The following is a 13,004-nucleotide window of genomic DNA, read 5'->3' on the forward strand; positions in this document are numbered from 1 at the left end:
CTTTCCCTTTTCCACGCACACGTTCTGCGGGTTCGGCTTTCGACGAAACTTCGCGGAGAAAACATACCGCCGCACGCACAAGCCGTACGCGTACCGTGACACGAACAGTTTTTCCCAAGATTTCTACGCGAACGGTTGGTCTTTCTCCGTGGCGGCAGCTCCAGTTCCAGTATCTCCCTCGTAGCGCATTTATTCAGCAACGCGGCAAGCCGTTTCCATAGCAACCGCGCTGTGACTGGTGTATTCGCAAGTAAAAAGGTGCTGTGAAGAAGAGCCGACCGTAGCAGGTGCGTGCAAAGGCGAAGCGACAGCGGATTTGCATGATTTGTGTGGTACCGGGAAAGAAAAGGTCCTTCGAGAGTTGTGGTGGTTGTGGTAAATGTTGGAATCAATATTGTGTGTGGCTGATAAGTGATTTGTTCGCTGCTAACTGTTTTCCCAAACTCCCCCGGGGGGGAAAACGCAAAAGATTTGTGCTTGTCTGCCGGAGCTGAGTAGAATCAGCCATTTTAACCATAAAAATCTCTGCCTTCGATTTCAGGTCAGTGACCATTTTTTTAAAAGTGAAACGCCGTACGGGTGCGTAAGGTGTGAAGTTTTGTGGAAAGTGTTGGTGTTAATAAGCAAAAGCATTGGAATAAGGGTGCCAGCTGTGTGGTTGTGTGGAATAAAGGGCACTGCTGTTTTGTTGTAGGAGTGAAGAAGCAAAAAAAAAAGGTTAGTCACACTCGTCGTTTATTACTCGTACTTGTTCTGTTGTTATTTATCTGGATAAAACATACCAATAGAGAATGTGTAGTGCGTATGGAAAATTATAGAATAATACACGCACACACACGCCAGCTATCAAAAGCAAGTACAATCGAGCGAGGCCATTACGATGGTAACGATGGTCACAAAACACACTAAAATACCGTTGCCATGGGAGATCGGAAACGGAAACGGACGCTTACCCGTAAATAATGGAACGTCTCGGTAGTGTCTGGGTGTTGTTGGCTTTCATTTCTTCTTTCGTTAATGCTTTCAGCGTGGTTTCTCTCCTGCTCTTGCGTGAAACATTCACCCAAAGAATGGCCGGATCAAAACAATGGAAACGCATCAAAACAACTCGTCCCCCGTCGCCAATGCCGCCACCCATTCCATTCAACTCCGTAAATGCTTCCATAATTCCCTTCTACAGGCAGCGAGCCCTCGCGCTTGTCGAATATTCTGAATGTTTACTCCCTCACATGCACTCACTCACTCGCTCGCCCTTTTCGGAGGACATTTACCTTTTTGTCAATGATACTTTACTGGTGGCTAATGTAAATATGGTGCCTCCGAAAAACGGGGACCCGTACGACATCAAGTGCCATTTAGACCGGGCGAAGTATGTTTCTGACTTGTGCCACTGTCGATTTGAAACGTAAATTTAGGGCACGATTCTGGAGCTGTCGGTGGGTGAAATTATTGAGCTGCACGAAATTGATTTGTTAGGCGCCCTTCATTCGGGTTCTGTTCACATAATGTTTGAATGGGGGTCCTGTTACGATATGCGACCGACACCGGTTCAATATTGGCTTGTTTGTCGTTTGGTTTGTTTTGATGCGTGATCCAATTTAAATATGAAGAAACAGAGAAATGCCAAACAATAGAAATGTTGCTGATAAAGTTCATGAAAGGATTGGCGACGAAAAATTGGGTTGCCCCAACATCTTAACTTACCATAAAAGTGGAACATTGTAGCAGACTGGTAATACGCTTAAACCGATCCCCCGAAAAATAGAAAAATGTCCTACAAGGAGATTGTTCTTATTTCTTTACCAACTTATTTATCATGTGGCACAATCGCTTAGGTTAGTGGTGGGAAAACTTCAACGAGCAAAGGGTCAAATATCTTGAAACTGTACGGCGAATTAGTTATAAAGGATATGGGCCATTAACTGACTGGCTGACTTCAACAATTTTCCATGCGATAATCTTTTATCCAAGAAGCCTGTCATTTCTTTTATATAAAGCCAAAATTTTACTTCAACTTCAATCGATTTGGTGCAGCTTTGGTCATCGCAGCCTAATCCATACTCTCGACGATTTGATGAGATTGAAGATTATGAGGCTCGTTTTGGCTACTGGCTATAGTCAATTGGATTTTCTAACAAGGAGAGCCCTTCTGTAAAAATAAGAGAAAATTTTCTAATATTATGATTACCATTCAATCAGCGGCGGATTTAGCACCTTGGAGGCGGGGGCCCTTACTACATTGAATTTGCTGACCCGGGGGGAGTCCCTTTCAATCACGGGTCTCCCCTCGATCGCGCAAAGCCACCCCTGCCTTCAGTCGTTAAGTGCAGTCTTCGGTTGATGACAAATTCAAGAGCCTAGTAACTTCGTCGTTTCAGAACTTGACGGTGATGAAGATTTTGAATGAAGATTATGGTCATGATGAACGAACTCCTGTAGCTCCCTTAAAAAAGATATTACTGTGATAGATAGCGTATCATTGACAAAAAAAGCTCCCAACTCATTTTCCATCGTCGCAGGGAATCAGCCAAAATCTAATACTTAAAAAATAATATTTAAATATCCGTCGCGCAAGACCTGATGGAACTTTAGTGTAAATGGAGTAGAAGTCCAAAATACTTCATGGAGCGTCTTTGTCCTTAAATAGTATCCGTTTTATCAAATTTTAAACATAAATTTTTAAAGGGTTTTTAAAATGTACCTTCACGATTTAACCTGCCATTTAAAATAATCCTTTCTCTCTACTGACTGGCTTTGAATTATCTTACCCTATCGCTAGTGTTCCACCATGATTTCAAAAAGATGCTAAAGCCTCTAGATGAAATGAGCGTGGTTAGTTTGGCCCCGAAAGCTCGACCTGAAAGTCTGAGAGACGGGCTAAGTGTTACTTGAGTGGTGGCCCATTTTTACTTTCTTTGTTAGTTCTTTTTTCCGTTCCCATCGTCTACGTCTGTCTTTTGATCATATTTGCTGGCAGGGTTGCACTTGAAATGCATTCTGTAGCATCAATGGGCAAACGGATCGACTTCATCGCATACGGCGAGACGCGACGCTTCATCCCAGACAGGGTTTTATAGTGCACGAATCGAATCGTCCGGATAAATGAAACGGGACGTGCGCGGTGCTTTGCTTGAGGTTGTTGGGTATGAATGTAGGAAACCCAAACGGAATGGGTGGAAAATTTAGGTGCAAGAGAACGGCAAGAACGTCTGCAAAAATTGACTCGTTTGGAGATTTGTTCTTCTTCTGCTTCCACTGCACGAGATTTTGCATCGTTAGTCCTGAAGTTGGCTGGTGTGGTTCTGCATTGGGGCTCGTGCTTCAAGAGAAAACTCGTTTCGTTGTGGTTGAGCCACAGCAGACGGAATTCTGAAATGTTGAAGGTTGAGAGGGCTGTAGGGAAAGGTGCCATCAAGCTGGTAGTGTGGGCACTTGATGGTTTTGTCGCATGAAGTAAGATTTTTGGTTAGAACTTTGTCACTCGTTATTCTGGCGGTGGTAGAGCTGGTGTCAGCTGCTGGACGATAGGAGATGATGGTCAAAAGTTGCTGCTCGAATGTCTCGTTTAACGAGAGGTCGAGTCAGTTTTACATTACACTAGACTACACTAGATGTGTTGTTTGTTCACTTTATCGACTTTATGGCATAAACTAAATATTTTCAAAACAACGAAACTATCAACGTAGTAAATTTGGCTCGTATAAATGTAAAGTAAAACATGAACAGGGTATGGTGCATTTGAAACAGGAATCAGGGAAGCTATTACCCACTATTATAAATATCAACACTAAATGTTTTACATTAGATGCTTCAGATATGCATGCGGACATAAAGATTCCTCTAACTTGTATAACCTGTTAACCATTATTGTACTGCAGGTGAAGGATTAATTTATTGTGAAGTGACTGTATTGTTGAAATGCCATACTTTATATTGCTCTTCTGCTTGCACACGGTTATGATTACGATACGGTCCACTGCACAGCTATGGGGTGGAATATACGGGTACCTACTTAAGCTGACACTAATCCTCATGTAACGCTAGTAGAAACCTAGTTTTCCTGGGGCTTCCGACACTGGCGCAGAGTCGTCAGCGTACAAAAGAAGAACAAAGGGAACGTTGAAAGGTTTCCATCGTGCATTTAATGTCCAAAGGCGGCAAATGTTCTCTAGAAAATTATTTTAATTTCATCTACATTTAAAAAATTATTTTCTAGCTTCTGACACGTTGCTTTCAGTGTGTCTGGAAGTGTGATGAAACTTCAGCCATTTCCAAATACATTTGTTGTTAACTTTTTATCCGTTTATACAAGTGTAAGTTTCGAGCGTCCAAAGTGAAGATGATGTCCCTGGCAAAACAGGTAGTGGGTAATTTGCAGACCAAACTTTTCAATACCGAAAACAACTTGAGCAACATGTTGGCGGAAGACAAACAACACACAGTCAGCCAGCTAGAACAGGTTTTTTTTTTTTTGGATAGTATCGTTTCACACCATCTCTGCTCGAGAGATGCGTGTTTGTTGTGGGTGATAAACGTACATCAAAGAAGGAACGGCCCAAACCGTCTCCTCCGGGGGTGGATACGTTTCAAAGAGCATGTGGTTGGTGCAAAAGAATCCTTCTTTCTTTCTTCGGCGTGTAAGAAACGTTCGGCGTGTGTGTGTGGTTTTAATTTTCTTTAATCGTTACCATTCCGGTTTGTTCATTTTAACGTGTTTTGGGGAAAAGTGCGCAAATACGGGCAGAAGACGGGCAGTTGATGCTGAAAGGAACTGCTGAATTCTTAAAGAAAAAGATGCCAATTAAATGAAAATGGGCTGGAATTGGGTGGTATTTAATTGGCGGCACGATTGTACTTATTAATCTTACGTTACTGCGAGCATTTACTAATAAGTACTCCAAATAGAAAACCGAGACTCCAAGCGGGTATGAAAATTCTAAACGCAAGTTTCACGTTCGACTGATAAGAAGACAGCTTGAGTAATGCGACAGAGAAAACCAATAGCGGGAATGGCAACAACGGTAAACCTACACGACATTTCACGTTTGGCTCCCCGGAAACCTTATCAGTATGAGATTAATCTGAAGCTGTGAATAAAGCAAAATGAAAGTCGAGCCGCGAGACGTCATACATTCCGCATGACGGACTTTCTTAACTGGTGAACCAGTGTAGTGTCAGCAAAGCGCCCGCAAATGAGTCACATTATTGTTCCGCATGAGAGGCGATCTGGTTGCGGGTTGTTTGTTTTTTTTTTCTGATAAAATATTTTATAGAGAAAGAAAGAGAAGTAGAGAGATGGATTTTTGTGTTGATTCATGATTCTAAATTTATGTTTATTTCTCATTTTTTGATAACGAGACATTGTGAGGTTCATATGAGATTTATATTCCACTTTACAGACTTGTTTACAATGTATTTAGAATTATAGTTCAAATTTTTACAATGTATTTAGAATTATAGTTCAAATTTTAGCAATACGGCCAGGCCGTTCTTTATGAATAAAAAAAAAAAAAAAATTATAGTTCAAATTTTCAAGGTAGAAAAATAATGCATTAATTCAACAATAATTGTGTTCCAACTCGTTACTGAGGGGAGCAAATACTGAGTTGCAGAACGTACTCCAAACATCCAATATCGAGCCACTTCATTAACACTTCTATTAGTAAACCATATTAAATGCCAATACGGTGACCTTTTTCAATTGGTTATCGTAACGAAATTCATTCTTCGTTCCTTTAGCACTTTCTTGCCCCCCAACACACACACACACAGTCTCTTTCAGTCTTCTATTGGATCAATAAATATTTTGATTTATTCCTGTGTACAGCGTGCAATTACGGAGCTTTCTCCCGGTTACGGGCACGCCATCGTCACAGCTTCCAGCTCTTTATTGCGATCAATTTCTGTCTGTACCGTGCCGAGACCGCGCGCACCATATCGAGTGCAATGGCAGGCGTGGATAATTTTATTACCAAACCCATACCATACACATACCCGCCGTGTGTGTGTGTGTGTGTCGGAGACATATAAATTCTTGAGAACTTGTACGAGTTCTTTCGTGCCGGTGCTGTTGCGCATTCGGGTAGAAGCATAATTGACACTCAGCCTCCATGTGCGCGCTAGAATGTCGACGGAATTTAACCTACCGTGGATGATGTATAGATAGGTACGACCCGGGGGGGGCAACCTAAGACAGTGTAGACACAACCCTCCGCGCGGGGCATAGCCGTACTTTATCAATGCACACCATTGTGAAGGGCAGTACATTTTTATGGGTACAATTTCGGCAAAGTTTTTCCTAGGAAGATCTTACTTGCTCCGGAAGTTCGGTTTCGGGCGCACCATCCAACGGCGGTGATCTCATTGAACGGGCGACGAAGCCTAAGAACAACGTTCATGCTTCCTCTTTCTCGGACGGAGATACGCAAAGGCGTACACAGTTTTTCCATTTTTTTTTGTTTCCGTGATGGTAGCCAAGGGTCATAGTGATGGAGGCGAAGAGAGACAAATAAAAAGTCAGCGGTTAGAAGGGATTCGCCGTCGTTTTTCTCTCCGGGAGTCGGGAGGAGGGCGTTCAATCGATATCATCTTATGGGCACGGGTAAACCTTAGATGAATCGAAGTGGGGTACGGTTGCCTTTCAGGATCTTTTGTCTTTTTGAATGGCTTCTCCCCTTGATGGCTACTTGTTGTCGGCTTGGGATCCGACGTCGTCGGCGTCGTCGTCGTCGTCGACGGGATTAATTAAATTAAACTTCAACGAACACTTCGAAGAAGCTGTGCTGTCGATGGCAAAGTGTCATGCGTGTGAGATAGGTTGAATACTTGTGGGGTTTTGGGATTTTTGTTTGTTGGTTGAGATCTAAAGGTTTCGTTTTCATGGAATTGTTTGTGATATTTTGGATTGAATACAGAAATGTATGGAAATAAGGACTCTGAAAATTTTGAATTGAAAACGAAATTGGACTGAACGTACTATTATGAATATAGAAAACCAGATTTTATTGCTGAATTTTAATTAAAGGAGCTTTTATAGTTTACCTAGAAGTTTACTATTCGGGTGTTAAAAAATAGACTTTTTTTTGTAAAATTTACGAAAAATGTAATTTATTCAAAACCTGAGCTGTTCAATCATATTAGGTGATTTTGATATCTGTTCTGATAGTTACTCTTGCTGCGTTACCATTGTTGTTCACATGTGTCTGCTTGAGGAAACAGGTTTAACCGTTGGTATAGTGGTCAACTACTAAGGCATTTTGTACCGAGAGGCTGGGTCACCCCAACTAACTCTTCCAAGAGACCTCCTGGTCAAAGAGAATTAGTCGTTTAAACCTTGTCGATCAAATGATCACGAAATCAAACACATTTAGTCGTCCACAGCAGTCGCTTGACTTCGTACACGAATAAGCCTTCGTACACGAAGAAGGACATTTGTCGAGCAATGCGCTTTGTCTACCTAGAGGCGTCATAGATCATAGGACGAAAAGACGAATGTTCTTCGGAAAAACAAGTTCAGTCGTAGTCCAAGGAGCCTCATCGACCAGAAGATCCTGTAGTCGAATAATCCTCGTTCTAGTAGCCTCGTCTACTAAGAGACGCATATACCCCAAAAGCTTCCAAGAGTCATGCTTAGAGTCACTCCCGCCATAGGTATCCTCAAGTCTGCATCCCTCCCTTACGTTTATGTCCTAGAGCAGGAATCTTGATCATTCTTAATTATTCGTCCAGACCTCCATTTTCTACAGTACATAACTATTCTATGATTCATTTAAATACAGGCTTTACTTTATGTATATATTTTATGCATATAGGTTTGACCATTTTGTAAATTTTTAGTAACAAAAAATTGTTTAATTTTTTACCACACTACAATCTTGCACATAAAAAAGGGCCAATGGCTTAAACATGTTGTTCGTTTAGCTGTGATCAATATGAATTCTAATCTATCATTCGGTACATTCTCCCCGCAACGGGTTCGAATTTTGTCGAAAAACACACACACACCAATGAAAACAGCGGTACTTCGACTTTCAGCGGCTTTCAATATTTGCACACTGGATATGTTACAATGTTCATCAAATGCACTCGCCGACAGTATATTATTCTTACTTTTCAGTGCGTGCTGGAGAGCTGCGGATGCTGCCTACCACCACTCACTTCGCCCTGTATGTGATTTCTTGCAGCCGTCACCCGGTTTTCGGTCCCGCATACCCATGTGAAAAGTTATCGGTGTGGTGCCGCACATATGATCGATGGGATTATTTGTACAGCGCAGCGCTGGCTTCCCATTTTTGACATAATGCTTTTTCACTCTGGTTCAGCACAGTTGTTATCTATCAGAGTCATGTGACCGGTACTGGCCGCGGAACATCGCAGGCAGTGATTGGCTCTTAGAATTTTGGGCCAAGATTGAAAAGTTCGGCCCACATCGCCGCCACCATTGCACGAGTTATTGATTTTGTGCAGGGGCCGAGTGTGGACGGCCGTTTCCACGGTCACATGCACAATCAGTATTTGCCCGAGCGCGAAAAAACAATAGCGCTAGGTTTGGAAATTGTTTCCCAACTTTTCGCTTCGAACTTTTCCTGCGCAGCGTGTACCGAAAACGGTTTGAAATGGTGGAAAGTTTAAATATTTTATAACCCGTCCGATGCGCTTTTGTGCGGTGTTTTCTTTATTCAATATTCGGTATTCTGCGCGATGAATGGAAAAGTTTCTACCTGAGCAAGTTTTTCAATGAACAATCCGACGCGTGGTAGGGTCCATTATGAGATGAATGCAATGAGCAATCAGAGGGAAGCGCTAATTAATACGACGAGAAAAAAATGGCTTGCGATCTTCATTATGAATTTACCTATTGATCAAGATAAACTAGTATCGGAACACGGGTCTACTCCAGTTATGCTAGATCCAGTGACGAGTGGGAGGAAACCCGGGAAATTTTGCATTTCCAGTCACATTCCGTGCAAAAGCTACGTTAACTAATTGCACTGCGGAAAGGGCTTTCCGGGTTCGAATAAATCCATCATCCTATAATCAGGATAATGGTCGCCGGGATCGGCAACTCATGCGGCAGGATTCTTACCTTTGCTCATTTACCCTATCCACACCCCGGGTTGGTTGATTTGTGAAGCTTACCGGGAAAATGGTGATATCGAGGGCACTGGATAGTGTGGTGCGATTTCGCGTCCGATAGAGCTTTGCTCAAAGTTTTGCTACGCCAACACACACACACACCGCAAGGGGCGAATAAGGTGGCGCAGAAAGCTGAAACTGTTAAAATGGCAACCGTATCGCTTTTAGTTGAGTAAAGCTTTTCCTGGATTTGGAAATGTCTCACTCAACAGAACGTTTTAATGCGGCTGGTGCTGCGGTTGATGATGATGATGATGTTGAGCGGTGGCCATTACTGTGTGTGGTTTTAAGAAACGGAAGTGCAGACGGCAACTGAATGTCTATGCTCTGCGCACGGTTCGAAAGTTGGTGGTGGTTAGCAGTACGGTGGTTTAATGTCGATGAACGTTGCTCAAAACATTATTTTTTTCTATGAAAATATTCAGACAAATCATAAAGTATATAAGATTTTAAATGAAATTGAAATCCATTTCATTCTCAATTCTTGATAACAATTCCACGAACGGAACCTAAACCCCGTTAATCCCGCCTAACGAAACGGCACGTCTCATAAATTGCTGTTCCACTTCCGTCGCTTAGTCGGCATTTTACCACAGCTTACTGAATGGGATGGAAGAATTTCATGTTGTCCTGAATGGCCATATTCCATTCTTGAGAAGTTGAACAGTCGTCACCACTGGAAACGACTTCTTGGTTGCCCATTGCTTCGCCGGATCCATCACGGTTCTCATCCGGGTTCTTAAGCGCGCGAAACCTTAATTTAGCACCTGTTTTCCTGCAGCATTCCTTCACGACTTTTCTACGCTTGGACGTAGACTCGTTGACGTAGACTTCACTTCACTGATAAGTATCAATCGCAGTTTTTCACAAATCAGCGCCCTGCCAGACGGGTATGCTTAAGGCTGCTGGCACGTTTGCCGTTTCGTTTCTCTCTCTTATTTATTTCCGGCTTGATAAGAATCGGAGAAAAATGGCGTGCCGAACATTTCGCACAACGTCATATAAAGTTACCTCTATATTCTAACTCACCATTTTTTGCTCATATTTCTTTCGGGGAATCTTATGTGTGTGTGTGTGTTTGCATTAATTCCCACCCCTGGGCGTATGGTCGTTGTGCCCTCTAGCAATCTCACAATCGTTTAAGAGCGAAATAGCAAGAAGAATGCGAAGGAATACGGGGCGCTATAATGCTCCAGGGGTGTGACAACATTTTTTATTACCATTGCTTGAGAGATTGTGTACGTGTTTAAGCGATTTTCCTCTTAGAATGTTCGGTGAACAAAAACAAAACTGAACCACTGAAGTTATAAAAAGAAACAGTCACAAAAAGCCGCATAGAAAAACCAAAAGGGCAAGCTAAGGAAAAAGCAATAAACCATTTCTTAAGAAAAAAAAATAAATGCCGCCTGAGCTAGGTGAGATTATTTCATCAGACGCTCGTTTACAGCATAAACGAGAGGGGAGCCGCACCCGAGATGAGATGCTTTGCTGTGGGTGGAAAAGGCGATAAATTTGTGACGTGTCGTATGTGTCGAAATCACAAAACGTCCCGCTTTTTTTTGCTGCTTCCCGATCACAAGAGATCACGACTTATGATCGTTGACAATGTGCGGTACGGTGTGGGAGTTGTTTTTATTTCCTTTCCTGTGCCGGGTTTTCCTTTGTCCTTTTTTCTGTTTCTTCGGTTCTTGCAAATGCAGAGCTGTGGCTAGTAAAAAAAAACATCAGTAAATCTGCCGGTAACTGGCTTTACTGGGATTTACCATCGAGAAATGTGGTACGTTATTGTGATGATGGTCATGTTTTATTTTGCTTGGACGATTGAACAGTCATCTCAAGGTGTGAGTGGTCGGTTTTTGTCTTTTTTTGTGCAAAGGACATCTTACGAAAAAAGGTACATAAAACACTTTTTTGTTTTATGGTTGTGTATGTCGGACATTACGAGGCTCACGATCAGAATAAAAGAACATTCAATCACTCGCCATAAAACTGTGTAGTCTTTGTATTCCTATAAGCTTTTGAACTATTGTTGGCACTGGTAATGCTATTTTGGTAGTACATTTTAATTTCGAACTATTGTATGTTATACTTCTCAGGTCGATTAAAACTTGTGCATTGGAAGACTGTAGAGGATGATCTATTTTGTGAAAATGCTCGACTAGCACGAAATGGTTTGTCCTAAGGCTAAGGCCACCATTCTACTCAAATGTCGTTGAACCAAGGCTTCGAAGGCACTTGGGAAACCAGCGGTTGAATGCATAAACCTCTTAAGTGCTTGCTATTCAGATACTCTGTGAGGCAGCTAAACGCACCCAAAATACCTACCTTAATCTTGACTCTTGATAGCCTTCGCACGATTTTAGTGCTTGGCCGAGAGGACAAGAATTCATGGTAAAAAGGGCACAAAAAATGTTTTACATATTTTTTAAAGCTATTTAATGTAAACCAAATTTGACGCTATGATACGTCAGTTTTCAGTTAGTTTTTGCTAAATTTATCTACACTCTTCTACAATAATACTGGTAATTATTGTCCATTGGCCCAGCGAAGACTATCCTAGAAACACTTGCTTTCCTCTCTCGACAAGCTCTTCATGGTGAAACGAGTACTGTAAACATAAATACTTCCTAGACCATCCCATCACCTCAACGTGCCATATAGTGGAACACCTTTTAATGGCCAATACGTTCCATTTTAATGACAAGAGTCAACAAATTTCGAGAAATTGAGCGGTAAATTTAGATTCATACCATTACAACCGTTTCAGGCTAGCTCAGCCCATCCTTACACGTGTGTCGTTTCACAAAGTGTTGTTCTACTCAAAGACAAATGCGTTCTGCCCGTAGACCCGTAGCTATAAAAAGTATCTAAAGCAATACCTACGGCTACAAGTGTATCCTTTGTTCCTTTGTTCCATTCAATAGCTTTTATCGATTAGCATGTGTCCACTGCCCATATGCTTCATACTATCTGCTGGACAAAGAAACAAGCCAGTATGTGAAATTGATTTATAATGTAAGTAATTATGCTCGGCAGCAAAAGGAGGGACCCCCCCCCCATGGGAAGGGCTGCTCAATTATTGAACGATATTGCAAGAACAGGTTCGAACCTATTATTAACTGTCTATTAATGGCGGAGTTGTTGCTATCCGTGCAGGATTAGTAAGTGTGAATGGAAGGAGTCCCTTTTTTTCGCCAAGGGAAATTTTCCATCTGGTTCCAGTTCGATGACTATTTGCATCTACTTATAATCTTATTTCGCACACTGTATGTGCTGTTGGCCGAGTTGTTGGCAGTACAGTGTCGATAGCATAAATGGTGCTTTGGGGATAGAAGCTGTCGGTTCAACATTAAATGGTGTCTGATGGTTTCTGCGTATGGCTATATGCTCGAGAAAATACACTCGTCATGTAATTTCCATAGGACTTAGGACTGGTTGTTCTTTTTCCCACAGTTTTGTGGTATGAAATCAACAGAAGTGCGTTGTAAGCAGAACTTTCGCTAAAGAATTGTTTTTTTTTTTGTTATTTATCAGCCTTAAACAACGGTGTTCTAAATGTTCATTTCATGTATAATAGCATTCACCTTTTACAGGTGTCTCTCTATCGAATAAAGTGCTCTTGATCAAATGCTCCATTTTGATGCTGCATTCCATTGGGTTGGTTTCTACCTGTTAAACGATACGAACGGCCGTACGATTGATTGCCATCGTTTTGTTAATTAATCGGCTGGGTTCAACAGCCTTACCCTGCGTAGGATGTAAATCGAAGAAGGGTTTCCATGGTCGGACTTCAGTGAACCTTACGCCGGTGTAAACTAGAGTTAACGACCAACTCAACTTTACCGGCTTCATTTCACCGAAAGGACAAT

The 13,004-nt window shown here is 41.9% G+C and overlaps 1 protein-coding gene across 10 annotated transcripts in view; it reads left to right on the forward strand.

The window, feature by feature from the left end:
* The first annotated feature begins 4 nt into the window (after positions 1-4).
* Positions 5-13,004, forward strand: part of LOC118511683 (CD63 antigen-like) — a 63,457-nt gene continuing 50,457 nt past the window's right edge. For 5 of the 10 annotated variants that reach the window (XM_036055059.1, XM_036055064.1, XM_036055057.1 and 2 more), the window contains exons 1-2: positions 67-375; positions 542-717. The gene's annotated coding sequence lies outside the window, so the exon portion shown is untranslated. Of the gene's footprint in view, positions 397-541; positions 718-13,004 lie in introns of all 10 variants that reach the window. The other 5 variants (XM_036055060.1, XM_036055066.1, XM_036055062.1 and 2 more) reach the window with 4 other exon arrangements.

The sequence above is a fragment of the Anopheles stephensi genome, chromosome 3 (assembly GCF_013141755.1).
Source record: "Anopheles stephensi strain Indian chromosome 3, UCI_ANSTEP_V1.0, whole genome shotgun sequence".
Lineage (NCBI taxonomy): Eukaryota > Metazoa > Arthropoda > Insecta > Diptera > Culicidae > Anopheles > Anopheles stephensi.